This window comes from Eumetopias jubatus, unplaced genomic scaffold (genome assembly GCF_037043125.1).
Source record: "Eumetopias jubatus isolate StellerSeaLion01/CBP00866 unplaced genomic scaffold, mEumJub1_p1.0 scaffold_5, whole genome shotgun sequence".
NCBI classification, from domain to species: Eukaryota; Metazoa; Chordata; class Mammalia; order Carnivora; family Otariidae; genus Eumetopias; species Eumetopias jubatus.
Genome location: NW_028274811.1, coordinates 150,322,298 through 150,339,714, shown reverse-complemented (window position 1 = coordinate 150,339,714; position 17,417 = coordinate 150,322,298). Strand labels below are relative to the sequence as shown.

General features: G+C 44.8%; 1 protein-coding gene across 1 annotated transcript in view; it reads left to right on the top strand.

The window, feature by feature from the left end:
* ADAMTS16 (ADAM metallopeptidase with thrombospondin type 1 motif 16) overlaps positions 1 to 17,417 on the top strand; it is a 141,459-nt gene that overhangs the window by 13,335 nt on the left and 110,707 nt on the right. The gene's annotated exons all lie outside the window — the stretch shown is intronic.

The window sequence follows — 17,417 nt, the reverse complement described above, 5'->3', positions numbered from 1 at the left end:
AGCTCCCCCCCCCCGCCAAAGAGTATCGAGTCTGTCAATTACCCTTGGCACCAAAATCTGTGTGAAATTTTGCTCCTCTTACAGCATTGTGTCTGTTAAAGCTTTAACGCATAGCCTACATATCACTTCTCCTAAAATCTAATTATTCTCTTGTTTTCAGCAATGTTGGAAAACTTATAAATGCAACAGTTCTCACGTGTGTTTAAGAATTCCCTCCCTTGGTTGGAGACTTACTCGGGGCCCTGGTTTGAACTGTCCTAGGTTTGATTCCCAACCTCAGACTCCAGGGATTCTCTGGAAACTCCAGTCATCGAGAGTTTTTCTACAGCACTCAATAAATCCTAGGAAACTGTCTGAAATATTGCCAGACTTTTAACTGACTTTGAAAAATGTTCTGGAGCCAGTAAAATAAAGCAGGAGCAGAAGGGAAAAACCAACATAGGCATGGTCAGAAGAGTTAATAAGAGTTCTTAGGAGCAGTGTCCCAATCTGAGAAGGCTGGGGATGGCATAACCAGGTTGAAAATATGTCAGTCTTGGGAGGCATGTAATAAAATTGTAGAGAAACTAAGGCTTTTAGAGGAAGTAGGGCCAAAGTTGGTAGTTACTAGGAAATTTATATGTGAGTGTGGGGAGGCAAAGGAAAGCACTGGATAATTACATATGTTTCTGCTAGTTCCTTAAGAATAAGTACAGTACGGGGTGCCTGGGTGGCTCAGTCGGTTAAGCATCCAACCTTTGATTTCAGATCGGGTCATGATCTCAGGATCGTGAGATTAAGCCCCATGTTGGGCTCCACACCTAGCAAGGGGCCTGATCAAGGTAACATTTAGATAATCTTTTACACTTGAGGTGACCACAGATTTTTTCTATTAGCTTATCGTTCATTGTAAACACGAATGAGATGGTTAGAGGAATTTAATTATAGAATCTATAATTTTGCTCCACTTCCCTTTTTTTCCAGGTGATGAGCCTGAGCTTCAGGGGCGTGCAGTTGACATGGCCAGTATTGCAAGGCCAGGTGGATTGAGACAGGTGTAGGACCCCTGTGTTCAGATTCTCTGTTTGGTGATGTTTTCACTGAACACACTGGATGCTATTACTTGTTCACATACTGGGGAACCGATTGAAGGAGTGTGAATGTTGGAATCTGTGCCAGAGATTTTACAAATAGAGTAAATGTGTCTTTGGTCTGGAGATCTGGGCCAGGTAGCAGTGGGTAGAGGAGAGATGGCAGGCTTCCCTTCTGCTTGGTCCTCAGTACTCCGGACGTCTCTTATCAGGAGGCAGATGCACCAAGGACAGCCCTCATACGGACACTCTTGGTCAGTAGAATATCTGCTGAAAGGATCATCGGAAGGTGCTCATGTCCACAACCAGTGGAGCAGGATTTTCTGCATGGGCAAGGTCTGCCTGAGACAGCCAAATGGGTCTCTTTGGGGAAGCAGGGACATGATCCCTGTGGTCTTTTCCTCTGGGGAATCTTCCAAGTCTAGGATTCTCTATACCTGAAGCCTGCTTTTGTAGGCAGTGACTATTCAAGGCTACGTCCAGTCCCGTCCAGAGAGTAAAAGAGGAGGCCAGATGAAACCATGCTCTGTAAAGCAGGATTCTTCTTGCCTGAGGTTCAACCGTAGCAGGATGGTCATTTTCTTCTTAAACGTCATTTTCCCTGACCCACACATCTAAAATTGCCTACTGTCCCCCCTCCACACATCCTTCTTAGGCTCTCCCCTACTGTGTGTATGTTTTTGTTTTTTGTTTTGTTTTTTTTATATTTATTGTTATCTGTATCAGTCATGGTCCAGTTAGGACACAGACACCACACAACTTGAAAAGAGAGAATTAATGCAATGCATGAAATAGGTATTAACTGAAAAATTAAAAACAGAATACGAAAGCTTTACAAGATAGCAAATGCAGGAAGCAGCTACAGCCCCCCGGGGCTGAGGCAACAGAGTGAAGTCTTGGTTATTATAATTTAACTGCTTCAGCTGGGCTCAAACTCCCGAGTAGGATCTCCCCAGCTGGTGGGACTCCTGAGGGGGCAAGCCGTGGGTTCTTCAAGTAAACTGGAGACTGGAACAGGCTGCTTCTGCCCGGTGAAGTGGGCTGACAGGTCAAGAAGCAGACAGGAGGTCCCCATGGGGTAGATAGGTCCATGGGGGGCAGGCAGGAAATCCACGGGGACAGGCAGGAAGTCCGGGGGCGGGGGTCAAGAAGTCCATAGAAGGCAGGTAGGAAGTCCACAGGGGGCAGGCAGGAAGAACACGTGGAGGGGGACAGACAGGAAGTCCACGGAGGGGGGCAGGAAGTCCACATAAGGCAGGTAGGAAGTCCACAGGGGTCAGGCAGAAGTCCACGGGGTGGGGGGGAGGCAGGCAGGATGTCCACATGGGGCAGGGGGGCAGGCAGAAAGTCCACGGGGATGGGTAGGCAGTCCACAAGGGTCAGGCAGGAAGTCCACAGGGGGCAGACAGGAAGTCCACAGAGGGCAGACAGGAAGTCCACGGTGGGAGGGTGGGGGAGACAGGCAAGAAGTCCGCGGCGGGGAGGCAGGCGGTCCACGTGGGGCAGGCAAGAAGTCCAGGCGGTGGGGGCGGGGGGGGGGGCGGCAGGAAGTCCACGGGGCAGAGAGGAGGTCCTGTGGGGTAGGGGCAGACAGGAAGGCCACATGGGGGCAGGCAGGAGGTCCACGGGGGTGTGTGGGGGCAGACAGGAAGTCCACAGGGGGCAGACAGAAGGTGGGGGGGCAGAGAGGAGGCCCAAGGGGGGCAGACAAGAAGGTACAAGTTCTTCCACCTTCTTCAGTCTGTCCAGTCCTTGACTGTGTGGTCTGAGATTAGAGGCGGAGAGCGAGCAGGTGGCAAAGCAGAAGTGGGATTTATAGAGTTCTATCCTCAACATCACAAAGCACAGTTTATTTTTTTTCTTTTAAGATTTTATTTATTTGACAGAGAGAGACACAGCGAGAGAGGGAACACAAGCAGGGGGAGTGGGAGAGGGAGAAGCAGGCTTCCCGCCGAGCAGAGAGCCCGATGTGGGGCTCGATCCCCGGACCCTGATATCATGACCTGAGCCCAAGGCAGACGCTTAAGGACTGAGCCACCCAGGCGCCCACAAAGCAGCGTTTAAAAGGGGAGTGGGAGCTAAGGATAATTTCTACATACTAAGCAAGCTGTCTACTATGCTAAATATTGAGAATGTAGCAGGAATTCATGAATTTTTCTTGCTTTATCCCCAGCATTATCAGTCGTGCATGGCATATAGTAAAGCCCTCAAAAGTTTATTCGATGAATGAGAAATATTTTGGTGACAAAACAGTTCTGGTGCTTTACAGAAACCATTGCACAGCCACTGATCTGGAGGAGAGAAAAATGGAGACTCAAAAGTAAAACAGTAGGGACATGGCAGCCCTGTCTAGGGAAAGACTGGACCTTAAGGACTAGACCTCACCTGGCCTGGAAGCAGGCTTATTCCTGGTGGGGATGAAGATGTCGGACCCAGTACGTGCACACATTCCTTCCCTGCGGTGGACTGTGCCTGCCCTGGTTCACTGATCTGACGAAAATGAAGTCTCTCGTGTTGTTTGCCTGGAGCCTGAAGAAGCATGTCTCCTCAGGAGGCTTGAAGGTTGTCTTTCAGGACTTCTTATACAGGAATAAATTGGGACTCAGGGGCTTGTGTGTGCACGTGTGGGTGTGTGTTTTCAGAGTCCCTGTGAATCACTCTTGAACGAGAGATTACTGTATCATCGTCTACAGGCCTGAGGCCAGACTCTGTAGCAAAGTGAGTTTATACACTCTGTGGAGTCATGTCCTTGCTCACATGGGACAGTAGCCACCCTCAGTAGTCCTGACCCTACTCTCAGGTTCCTTTAGTCTCAGAACTCCTGTGGAAACCACCGGAAACGTTTGCTCTTCTGTTGATACTGTTTCCCTGTTCTTCCAGGTATGTATCATTTTTATTGATTTTGATTCCTCTGTCTACTGACAGTGATCATCCTTTGTCCTTTTTTAAACATATTTTTCCTGCAATACTTTTCCTGCAAAGCGTTTTTTAGAGGCTTTTCTGCTTATAGAAATACTGCCCCCTACTTAAGAGTTTATTTTTATGTTTTTAGGAAAAACAGCATGTGTTTTAAAGACATGAAATCAAGTAAATCCAGTATTTTAAAATCGTGAAAACAGTATTAATTTCATATTCTCTTTCCAGTAATTTCTGTGAAATTATAGGAAACCTAAATAAAAATATCTCATTTGCAAATTCACAGTCTGAAGACATGTAGGCAGGATTCTTATTTTTCCTTAGTAGTAGATGGACATATCCAATAAGGTATATATTGTCAATATATTTTAAAAGTTACCAGTTTTAAAACAAAAATTAAATTAAACTAAGACAAAAGTAAAAAAAAGATCCATGTGGTGTTACTCACCAGATTTATAGTGATGCTGAAATGGTTGGCTGCCTTTAGTTTAAAAATGGTACTAAAATAACAGGTAGTTTCAGTAGGCAATGATGTGATACATCCAATCATCCCAATTTTCTGTCATTGAGTAATTGTATCTTCAACCCTTAAGACATTAGAAATTTGGAGCAAAACATTTAAAATGAAATGTAGTTTGAGCCATTGATGATTTATTTTAATTATGCAAAGTCTGTGGAAAATATTTGCCTGGAAGACCTTAAGGTCAATTCATTTCATCATATATTACATTTCCATCTGAGTACATTGTATCTTTTTTTTCCTAGGAGAAAAAGCAGGCACTTTTTTTTTTTTTTCATGTGATAAAGCCACATTTAAGTTCACGGTTGTTGGAACCCTTTCATGACCTCCAGCACCCAGCAGTGTTCATGGCCCGTGGAAACAATTGGATGGATGGGTAGACAGGTGGGTGGATGGGTGGATGAATGAAAATGATAGATGATTGGTTGGATGGGTGGATGGATGAATGGACAGATAAATAGATGGAGGGTGGATGATGGATAGTAGATGAACAGATGGATGGAGAAATGGGTAGATGTTTGGATGGAGAAATGGATGGATGGATGGATGGATGGACAGATAAATGGATGGATGGTGGATGATGGATGGTAGATGAACAGGTGGATGGAGAAATGGGTAGATGTTTGGATGGAGAAATGGATGGATGGATGGATGAGGGATGGATGGATGGGTGGATGAGGGATGGATGGATGGGTGGATGGATGGACAGATAAATGGATGGATGGTGGATGATGGATGGTAGATGAACAGACAGATGGAGAAATGGATGGATGGGTGAATGGAGGGATGAGGGATAGATAGATGGACAGATAAATGGATGGATGATGGATGGTAGATGGATGGGTGGATGGATGGATGGATGGGTGGATAGACAGATAAATGGATGGTGGATGATGGATGCTAGATCAACAGATAGATGGAGAAATGGATGGATGTTTGGATGGAGAAATGGATGGATGGGTGGATGGATGGACAGATAAATGGATGGATGGTGGATGGTAGATGACCACATAGATGGATAAATGGATGAATGGGTGGATAGTTGGATGATGGATGGATGGATGGATGGATGGATGGATGGATGGATGAAAAGTCCTTGCTTTAGATACTAGTTCCATCTATGCTGGAGAGAGTTCCTGTATCGAGAGAGAAGGTTCAGTGACTGTGAAAAGCTCTATCTAGAAATGGTTCTAAGTTGATTTTGGAAGGCATGCATTTCCCAAACAATCACCACATGGATCCGAGCCTGTCTCTCAGGGTCCTGGGAACATACTTCCACAGCAAGGAAGAGAATAATGCCAGTGCTGTTCACCTCACATGGTCTCAGGAAAGGCCCCCTGCGAGTGAGCACTTTTCCAGGCCTACCCATATGAGTAACTTCTCTCATGACAGAATCTCTAAACAAATTTTGAATAAGAAACGTTGCAGAATGTTTGGGTGATACGATAGGATATGACTTGTATAAAGTACAATTCAAAAAACATTGGGTTTGTCTACCTCTTAGCTTTTTATACCTTATTGCGTGAACATAGGGACATAATTGTGTCTCTGTGTCTTGGACACATGTCTTCTTTAGTTATCAGGCTTATGACGAAGGGGGATTACCTGTTGCACATGAGGATTTCTGAGGAACAGTATTCTTAAGCCACCTTGAATCCTTCACAAAATGTGATGCAGCGGACTTATTCTGTATGAACTTTTAGGGATGAATTTTTGGCCCTTACCATAAAATAAAAATATTCCATTTCTACTCTGTTAAGTTAGTTGAGATAAATTAAATATTCAGCATTTAAGCATTAAGCATTTAAAAAATTGCAGTCCTGAACGAAGCCAGTAAGCACTGGAACACTTACAGTTTGAAGGCTGTGGTAATCCTCCTGGGAAGCAAATGAGCAAAAGAACACAAACTGTCTACATGTGAGGAAAGATCTCTATTTAGACAGACATTCAAACAAGAAACAGAATAAAATGACTGCTTAAGATAACCAAATTGGAAACATAGTGAAAAAACATGGCCATTGGAGTCACAGAGGTATTGTTCACTTGGAATTTCTCACATTTACTAGCCCAAAGGCTCAGTACTCTGCCCTTCCTTAATTTATGAATAACACCATTGTCACCAGGTTGCAGGAAGATGGGGTGAGGCACTCTTTGCATCAAAGCCCCCAGCACGCAGCTCAGAGCTTGGTGCACAGTAGGAGCTGAGCATAATCTTTTCTCCTCAGCATCCCCCCCTTACTCCACTAGGAAATGTGGTTACAAACCTAACTAGCAACTAACTGCCCACGTTGCAGTGCAAGCAGGTTCGAGTCAGGTTGGAGATGGAGTTACACTGACCTTCAGTGAAGCCCCACAGATGAAACGGGAATAGCATCAGAATATATTTCATTTACACTTGGAGCCTTTTGGGTGATTTATTGAAAGCACTTGGGATGATAAAAAGACGTATCATTTGAGCAAGCGATTTAAAATGCAAGAGTGTAGTTGATGCAATTTTTAGAAGCATGGGTTATGCCCACACATTTATGTTGTCCTTTCTCAATACCTGGGAGATTACTTAGTGCTTAATAAAGTATCATAAACGAGGAAAGTGCCCAGAATAGCTGACATTTTGCCTCTGCATTCCCCCTGCAGCAGCCAAAGGAGCCATAAACCTTGTTTTATTTGCAGAGATGATCTCTCACTAAAGCTGAGCCAGTTTTGACTATTCCTAATGCAGGTCCTCATTAGGTAATAAAACGAAGACTGATGTACTGTAGAATAATAAGCCAGAAGAGAAGCTAGGCTACTTTCCAACTCAGTTCCGTGACCAGCTGAGATGTGCATGTGTGTGTGCAAGATTTGGGAGAGTACATAGTGAACGTGTAAATATATAAGCGCTGTGCTGAGTAACCGAGCCATATGCAGAAACGTAAGCCATTGCATGTTCCTTCTGAGGGTCAATACTATAAGGTAACCTTTCCTTTACCATTCGGTATCGTTATTCTGAATTTTGAATATTGCTTTGGTACATAATTATGTTTACTATATAAAAACTTTCCTTGGTCTAATATCAATCATAATGTCCTACCTCTGCCTCCAGTAATCCAGTCTGTTATCCACTGGGGAGCAGCTTATGGGCTTATTCATTCTAATAAAATTGAGCTTACCAATCCCCAACACTTTCAAGTTCCCTGTTGTCAACCCTCTGAAAGGATAGTGATAACGTGCATCACGTTTTTCTCTACCAGAGGAAGAACTAGAGCTGCTTGGTTTATGAGATTTTCAGCTAATGCCCACATATTTGAAATGTGCTCCAGTCTAGTGTCTTGGAAGAACGGAATCCCCAGGTTATAGGGGTTGCAGGAACTTTGTGGGGCAGCAGTTTTCTTTGTATTTTGGTTCTAAATACAGGCTGGATCATGCAAAAGTTTACATTTCCATTTGCTAATGAAAACCCTCCTTACATTTATTTAAAAACTTAAAACCCCAGCTTCACCACAGGGTGAAGGGTCCCATATGTGCACCCGGGGCTGAGAACTGGCCAACCCAGCTTCAGCCTCCCGGGAAGGTTCAGTGTCCCTGGGAAGTCCGTGCCTCTAGGTGTATAGGGAACGCACAGGGCGTGACCTGATGTGGGCACTGATGTCTTAAAATGTGATGCATATCAGTAAGGATAATTTGACGATGTCACAGATTGCAATTTAGTAAAAGTGTCTTAAGGCCCATAGCCTAAAATTAAATTGTTGAGAGGCAGTCCTTGGTTACATATAAACCAGTGAATTACATTCAAGTTGTACACATATATTGTAATAAAAGTGCTATGTATGCGGTAACAAGATCAGGAGCGAGTATCCGTTCCGTCCAACGTCTGAATCAAACCAGGAGGGCCAAGCGTATGAGTTACATTCTGAGATGGTATCACGTTCTGTTGTATCCTTTGCAAATTAATCCTCTCATCTGGCAATTATTCACAGCTCAGATTTCATTGTCAGCCCGTGTGCTGTGAAATGGATTCGGTTTAGAGACTTTCAAGAGGTCATTTTTGTTTGATCTTGGTTTCAAAGTCAACCACAACCAACTTCTGCTTTCTCTGGCTTCAGCCCTATTATCTGCCCTTTGTCAAATGTGTGGCTGTCGGGCTCTTGCAGGGGATGGAGCGGCCGAGACTCTGCTGTTGTGGACACACAGGGTACATGTGGGCAGCCTTGTAGAGTCCATCAGCATAACACGCAGTTTGTTCTTATATTTGGGAAAACAGAGAGACCTAGAAGTATCAAAGAGTCTGGCTGCCATTGCCATCATGTTTAGTTGGGCGCTCTGGGGGGAATTCCTGTTATGATGAGCAGTTACCCAGTGAGCACGGGGCTATAATTCACCTTCCATCCACACATTCCTCCCACTCTCTTGTCAAGTTAATCATCTTCTATCCCAGATGTTCAGCTTGTGCCCAGACAGTAGCCTCTGGTAATATTTTTTGTCTCATGGGAAAAACAAACACATCCTTAGGCTTTGACTTGGCTGGTGGTTCTTGGGGAATGGTAGTTCCTCTGTTCCTGGTAAGCAGACGGCATGGGGCACAGGGAGGCTTTCACGCAAACACGGTATATCGCACTGTTTTTCTTTTCTGGCCTACCCATTGCTTTTCTCCAACTCCTAAACCAGAGGTTGGGAAAAATTGGAACCTGCAATTCTTCTAATACTCTGTGTACCCTGGTACCAATGTGTCGTCATTTTGAAAAGGCCTACTCACAACCTGTATTCCATGTTTGGTTCTTATGGAGCAGACACATGGTGAATTCTGCTTTCTCATAGGAACATGTATGTTAATATGTGTCAGTGATGTAATTTCATGGTTTTAAGTGAAACATGAAAGTGGACCCATTATGAGTAGGGAAGGTAACTGATAAGCACCCACTGTATGTCAGGAGTTTCTGCATGTAGATTCATTGCATGCATTACTATTGCATTTCATTGAATTAACATCTGTTGAGAAGAGTTTTTATTCTCGTTTTGTATGAGGGGAGTCTGAGGATCAGACAGATTATGTAACCTCCCCAAAGCCGCTGTCCATCAAGGGTCAGAGCCTGGGTTCTGAGACATGCCCATTGGATCCCAGAACACATGATGGGCCTTCCATCCAGCACCCTTGCTCCCACACAGGGCCATTGTCTGTCTCTATCCTTGGAGTTTAATTGGTTGGGCAACATTGGATCTTGTCAGGACTAGAAGAACTTAGATGTATAGCACCTGGGTTTGATCACGTGGGTGCCAGCAATGGGAGCAGCTTGCAGTTCTCCACACTCTTGCTCGGAAAGCCATGACGCCTGAGAACTCTGGAGGGCTCATGTGTCTGTCATAGCTCGTGCTTATCAGCTCATGGGATTATATGAGTGAGCAGTAAAAAACCAGAAAGACAGACAGAGAGACATAGAACATATGCTAGAAGCATTTTTTAATCCAAAATTAATCAAGGAAGGCTACAGAAGCTGAAGATCATAAATCGTGTCTGGCTCCCTTTGTTCAGCCCGGTTCACAGCTGTTGGGCCCCATGCGTTCTTTGTGGACACGACAGCAGTATTTCTAACAGCATTATTTCCTTTCAGTGCGCTTGAGCCAAAGCCGCACGTGGAGAATCGACAGGCGTCTTCAGGAGCCTCGTGATAACAGCCGTTGCTGGCTGAGCGAGAGAGGTGGTGTCTCACCTGAAGGAACTGAGAGAACTTGTCCTGGGACAGTCTCTTCTTACAGGTTCTTTTGTGAAGAAACAATATAACTTGTCAGGAATTGTTTTTGCCAATGAAATACACACACACACATTCATATATACTGATTAAAAAAAAAACGGGGCGCCTGGGTGGCTCAGGCGGTTAAGCGTCTGCCTTCGGCTCAGGTCATGATCCCAGCGTCCCAGGATCGAGTCCCACGTCGGGCTCCCTGCTCAGCGGGGAGTCTGCTTCTCCCTCTCCCTCTGCTCTCCCTGCTTGTGCTCTCTCTGGCAAATAAATAAAATCTTTTTAAAAAAATCTCCTTTCAGAAACTTTTCAATCTGCTGGATTCAGGGGGCTGGTGGAGGTGGTAACCTGAACATGAATAACTCCACAGGCCCTGGAGCTGCCCTGTAATGACTAGGTCTGTGATCTGAGCAGGGATATTGAGGGTTTTTTGTTGTTGTTTTTTTAAAGATTTATTTATTTATTTGAGAGAGAGAAAACGCAAACGGGGAGAGGCAGGGGGAGAAAATCTCCAGCAGACACCCTGCTGAGCGGGGTGCTAGACATGGTGCTTGATCCCACCACCCTGAGATCATGACCTGGGCTGAAATCAAGAGTCAGATGCTCAACCGACTGAGGCACCCAGGCCCCTCCAGGAGATCTTGTGTATTGATCATCTACTGTGTTTCAAGCTCTTCTCTGTATTTTAATCACTTTTAAGCAATATCTTACACTTACACATGTGGAGTTGACCACGCCCATGAGCTTTGGCAAGTGGGTGGGTGTCTGTGGGAGAGGGGATGTGCTGGGGGGCCACGCAGTCTTCAGTCATCATCGTTTTAAGTGTATGCATTATGGTGTAAAGGAGTCAGCATGTGTCATAGGGGTCCCTGGATTATTCGGATTATTTCAAGTTTAGGGCAGTGGTATGGCCCCATCCTCTATTACCTGACTCTCAGTTTCCTTGTCCTTAGCACTAAGTTGTAAATCAACTATTTGAGAAACTCTTTGGGCAGAAACCTATTTCTAAAAGTATAGTAACAACTTCCAAGTATGTGAAAGTCAAACTGAACCATCAAGGTCACAAGTCCTTGTGAGCACAGTTATGGGACAGATAACATAGATGGGCCTCCCCTCCCTCTGGGGATACTTGGTGGAGAGAACGGAAGTGATTCCAAGTAATAGAGGAGGCTAAATTAGAAGTCACATCCACTCAATTCCCAAGAATGTAAAGATGTGATTCAAAATAGCTGCAGGATGGGCATGGTGGAGGGCACGTGAAGGGATGAGCACCGGGTGTTATACACAACTGATGAATCACTGAACACTACACCAAAAACTAATGGTGTATTGTATGTTCGCTAATTGAATTTAAATAAAAAAAAAATAGCTGGGTTCTACTCCAGGGTCCCATGCTTAGGCGGTTGCTCGGGTTGTTTCCGTGGCCGCAGGAGAGGAGGGGAGAGTGTCCCCGAGCTTATGTGGACTTGCTGTCCCTGAGCCATAGTGGAGAGTGAGTCCTTTGCTCACTGGTTGGCAAGGGTGATGGCAGGCCAATGGTGAGGTTGAGAGAAGCCCACTGTGGTCACATGGAGGAACCGACCTAGGCCTGGTTTCTTTACATTATTGTTGTTTTTTGTTTGTTTTGTTTTATTTTGTTACTCTGGAAGTGAGGGACCTGCCCGAGTTCTCCAGAAGTGAGTCCCTTGCAATTGTGTGATTGTATGATGATGCACTTGGAAGACCCATAGAGCAGCGTCCTCGATTCTCATAACTGATTTTGCCGTGGGGTTGCCAATGCTTTCTTTCTAAAAAAGGGAAAAAAAAGATGGTATTTGTTTCCTAAGTTCATGATAACAGCGTATTAAGAAGGCATCTAAAAAAGACCACCTGAAGACGTGTTGCCACACTGTGTAATGATTCTACAGTTTAAGCTGACAGCCTGGAAATAGGACCGGCCATAACCTAGTGGTCTCCTGGCGACTCTGGCACGTGTAACAGTTGCAGTCTGTGAATGGTCAGATCTGGAGTCCGTTGTAACAGGCGTTTACAGGAACTGCCTGGAAGAGCACGTGTCAAACATACAGCACGGGCCCAGGTGACCACTCCAAGCCCTGCGTTCCAACAGCTGTTATCTGCCCGAGCTTCAGGCTTGCTCCAGGGGACCCAACGGAGATTGTTGTACTTGGGATTATGTTTGACGTTTATCATTTTGCCACCAGAAAATATGGGTGTCTCATTGGGACTGGTTTGGAAATGAGGAAACTCAGGTATAACAAATTCAACACAAATTCCAACGGTATCCTAGCAAGTGGTTTATTGTACGGGAGACATCCGCCACCACGTTTTCCTGCGGGGGGCCTGTCTGTCCTGCTCGCTGAGAGCAGGGCTGCAAGTCGGGGAAACCGGATGAGCACAGGGGTAGGGGCCTTGGCCCTCCTGCCACAAGCATTGTGTGCGAATCTTCTTAAACACACAAACCCCTCCCCTAAGACCTGCTGACTCAAAGCTTCGGGAGGGGGCATGGGGTCCAGTGGGCCACTCGGAGGATTCTCGGGGACAGACGGTTTTGAAGAGCATGGCTGGATATGTGGATAATCAATCCCCCCTCCCCAGCCCGTGGACCGTGTCCTCAGGGGGAGTCGGGTCTGGTCCTGTCATGGACGGGCAGGTGGAAGGCTCCTGATTCCTTCCTTGAAGGCTGCCCATCTGGTGGCAGCGGGGGCAAGATAGGTGAACAAACAGCTGATTTCAAATCTCAGTCTCCTTTCTGAGTGGACTTGGTGAAAGAAGACAGCCAGATTCTCTCACTCAGGCTGGGGACACCCACCCTGTCCGGGGAGGAGCGGGACACGTGCTGTACTCTTGGGCAGGTGCGGTCTCTGGCCTCATTCCTTGCTCCATGTTCCCTTGTGAGACTGGACCCTTCCGAGGGCTTCAGAGCTGTGCCGCCCTGCCTGTGAGGTCAGTGCACCCCAAGGCCTCGTCCCTCCAGAGCCTCCCACCCCACCCCCCGCCAGAGCCCCATCACCACAGCATGATCTGCTTCCCGAATCACAGCTGTGCCTATTCTGCATGTTTCTTAGGAATGGGCTCATACAATATAGGTCATTTGCTCTGGCTCCTTGTGTTCAGCATGATGGGCGCGGACCCCGACTGTGTTCATCAGCAACCCATTCCCGTGGTAAGCGCGTGCTGTGCGTGCTTTATCCGTTCACCCGTGGATGAACATTTGGGATGTTCAAGCTCTATTTCTTTATCCCCTCAAATCCCTACCTTGCAAGTCTGTTCTGAGGGTTATTGACAATGATACGGCATCCAGTTCTTGGAACTGAGGCAGGGCCATGGTAGATGATCAATAAACAATACAGCCGATTTTAATATAATTAACAGAGATAAGATGTGACCAGCCTGGAGCCTGGAGCAGAAGGGGTGCCACTGTGAGGGATTAGATGTCCAGTTGGAGAGACAGGTACTTCCAGGGGCAGAGTCAAGTAGGGAAAACAGCTGATGCGTGGGCTCAGGGTCCGCTTGATAAGCTCGTGTCAGGATTTGCCCCGAGCCGGCAGCCCGCGGTGCAGAGCGAAGGGCGCCATCGGAGGGACTGAGTGTGTGCACAAAATGTGGCTTGTACGCCCAGGTGACGACACCCCGGGGACCCATGACGTCTAATGAGAAACACGTGTGCCCACCCCGCACCGTGACTGTGACCCACTTCTCTGACGTGATGACCCCAGCAGTGGCTGTCCAGCTCTGCTGTGACTTCCCCGCAATGCCCTTGACCTGTTGCTCTGCCCTTCCCAGCGAGCACAGAGGTTTGCACACTGCCTCCTCTCTTCTGCAGCTTCCCACACGCCACCCCAGTTCTTTAGAAACGCATACTGCCGTCTTGATTGGCAGCACTAAAATCTCTCTCCCCCCCTTTTTTTTTTTCTTTCATGGATCACGTCTTTGGTGGTGTATCTAAAAAGTCATTGCATACTCAAGGTCATCTAGATTTTTTTTCCCCCTGGGTAATCTTCTAGCAGTTTTATAGTTTTGCATTTTATAGTAAGGTCTGTAATGCATTTTGAGTTAATTTTTGCGAGAGGTTTATAGTCTGTGTCTAGAGTCATTTCTTTGCATGTGGTTGTCCAGTTGTTCTAGCACCATTTGTTGGAAGAACTGTCTTTGTTCCATTGTGTTACCTTTGCTTCTTTGCCAAAGATGCATAACTGCACTTACGTGGGTCTGTTTCTGGGCTCTCTAAGCTGTTCCATGGATGCATCTGTCTCTGCCTTCTCTAGTACCACATTGACTTGATTACTGTAGCTTTCTAGGAAGCTGTGAAGTTGCTAGGGTCAAGCCTAAAACGTTGTTCTTTCCCCTCAATATTGACTTGGGTGGTCTGGGTCTTTTGCCATGCTATATAAACTTCAGACTCAGTTTGTTGGTATTTGCAAAATAATTTGCTGGAATTTTGATTGGAGTTGCATTAAATTGTTAGGTCAAGTTGGGAAGAACTGGCACATTGCCTTTTAACTTCTTATGATTTTTTTATGTCTACTGTGTAGTTTCCCCTCATCCCCACACTGGAATTTAAACTCCAAGGAGACCGTAATATTTGTCTGTTTTGTTCATAGTTGTAGCTGGATTGTCTAGAAGAGTGTCTGGTTCATAATAGACCATTGACAAATATTCATTGAATGAACGAATGGATGGATGAATGAGTGAATGAATGAAAAACCTACTATACACTCCTTGGATGAGAAAGACTGTGAGCTTCTCCCCCCATGGAATTTAATTCATGTCTAAATGTTATACATCTCTGGAGGGGAATCTATTAGAATGTTTAATGTCTAATTAGAATGTAAAATGTTTAATGGTATTTTGGTCATATTGAGTAACAGCACTGTATTCAATGCCTTGACTCATTGACTTTGCTTAACTATTTCTTTGTGTCTTAGAAATGTACAGAAACAGATCTGAGAATTTTAGGTTGAGTTGTTGTTCTTAGTTCAGATATTTTTGTATCAATCAAAAGTAATCAAATTAAACAGTCAATCTAAGATAACGTGTTTTGAGTATTTCAGCTGGGACCGTACTATAAAGATGTTAGTGGATGTGATTTGCAAGATTGTTCCTAACTCTATGTTATACACTATGATAGAGAAATGTTGTAGCAGCCTCTCGTGTATCTGGCAAACTAGTCTTAAAAAGTAAGCTCCCGAAGATTTGCTTATTACCAGTTGTTCTAGAATAGTTCTTTCCAGTTTTTGTGCCATAATAGAAATACCTGTGCTGTCCAATATGGTAATCACTAGTCACATGTGGTTACTGAGTAATTGTAAGACTAAAATTTTAACTTTATTTAAATTTATATTGAATACCTGTATGTGGCTGTTGAGCAAATAGAGAACTGAATTTTTAATTTTATTCCATTTTAATTAAAATTTGGGGGCCACCATTTTGGACAATGCATGTATAGGTGTCCCTCTAACAGGAGCTTAAATCCTTGCAATAGATTAATCTGAAGGATCTCATAAAATTGAAAAGCACACACACACAATAGTAACAACAAATTCACTACTGAAATCTGACAGTACATGCTACAGTGACATTTAATCTCTAAAGGAAGTTTGATCCCCTATTATAAATATGTGCTATATTCCATATTATTATCTATGTTTCTGACCTTTTGCATCCTCATTGCATTTTCATGAGGTGTGCTCATTTTGTTCTAAAACCCAGATCTTGGATTATTAGAATTCTTTAGTTTAATAATCACATTTAATTCTACTATTTACCAATTCCTATATTCTGAATTTATTTATTTTTATTAGCCTTTCTAGTTTCTAGGTGATCATTCATTGCATTTTTAAAAACTTTTTGAGTGAATGCTGTTTGCTCATCTTCTTTATTCTTTTAAAGATTTTACTTAATGATTTATTTGAGAGAGAGAGAGAGCACCCATGTGAGCTGGGGGGAGAGCAGAGGGAGAGAGAGAACCTCAAGCAGACTCTGTGCTGAGCGTGGAGCCCAACTCGGGGCTCGATCCCACAACCATGAGATCATGACATGAGCCAAAATCATGAGTCTGAAGCTTAACCTACTGAGCCACCCAGTCTCCCTTTATTTTTTTATTTTTTATTTTTATATATTTATCTTCTTTATTTTTAAATAGGAAAGCATTCAGGACTTGGAATTTCTCTAAGTGCAGCATGAGTGTATCTCACCATTTCTAAAAGAACCAAGTTTTGGGTTGATTGATATTCTCTATTGATTTCCGGTTTTTAATTTCATTGATTTCTGCTCTAATTCTTATTATTTCTTTTCTCCTAATTACTTTGGGTTGAATTCTTTTTTGCTTCTTTGCTTCTCCCTCTGCTTGCAGCTACCCTTGCTTGTGCTTGCTCGCTCTCTCTCTCTCTCTCTCTCTCTCTCTCTGTGAAATAAATAAATAAATAAATCTTTAAAAAATAAATTAAAAAATAAATAAAATTCACCCAAAGCCTGATTGGCTAAAGGCACAGGTGTGCTCAGTGGTGCTCACCCTTCCTGTGAGGGGTGAGGTGTGTCGGGAGTGTAGGTGGTTGGCACTTTACCAGGTAGCACTTGCCCCACTCTGCTAGTTGTCACACTGGCCCAATTTGTCCAGGTTACAAGATCCAGAGAGAAGTCAACCAAGGATGTATTTGTTTGCATCATGCAAATGGAGAAAAACATAGAAAAATTCCCCTCCTCGGAAGGCCATCCTTGTGTGCCTATGTCAGCCTCCATCAGCCTCCATCAGCTTCCATCAGCCTCCCACCAGCCTCTAGTCAGCCTCCATCATCTCCCAGTCAGCCTCCATTAGCCAACATTAGCCTCCATCAGCCTCTCGTCCGCCTCTAGTCAGCCTCCAGTCAGTGCCCAGTCCTCAACAGTCAGCCTCCAGCTGACGACTTCTGCAGTTTTTCCTTTCCTCCCACCACAGGCAGCAAGTGTTCAGGGGACAGGGATGTGACATGACAGCACTGTGGTAGGAACTGGGGTTTGGGAGAAACCTGGACTCAGTCTTCTCGGTGGATTATGATGATCGGGACTGATGGCACCACTCATAAGACCTGTTGTACGTAGCTTTAACCTTAGCCAAGTACCAAGTGTCAAAATGTTAGTCTTCTGAAATGACAGATGAGCAATAGGAAGGCGACCAGGGACTGGTTTTATAGCTGAGTGAGTGGCTACATTTTGAAGCCT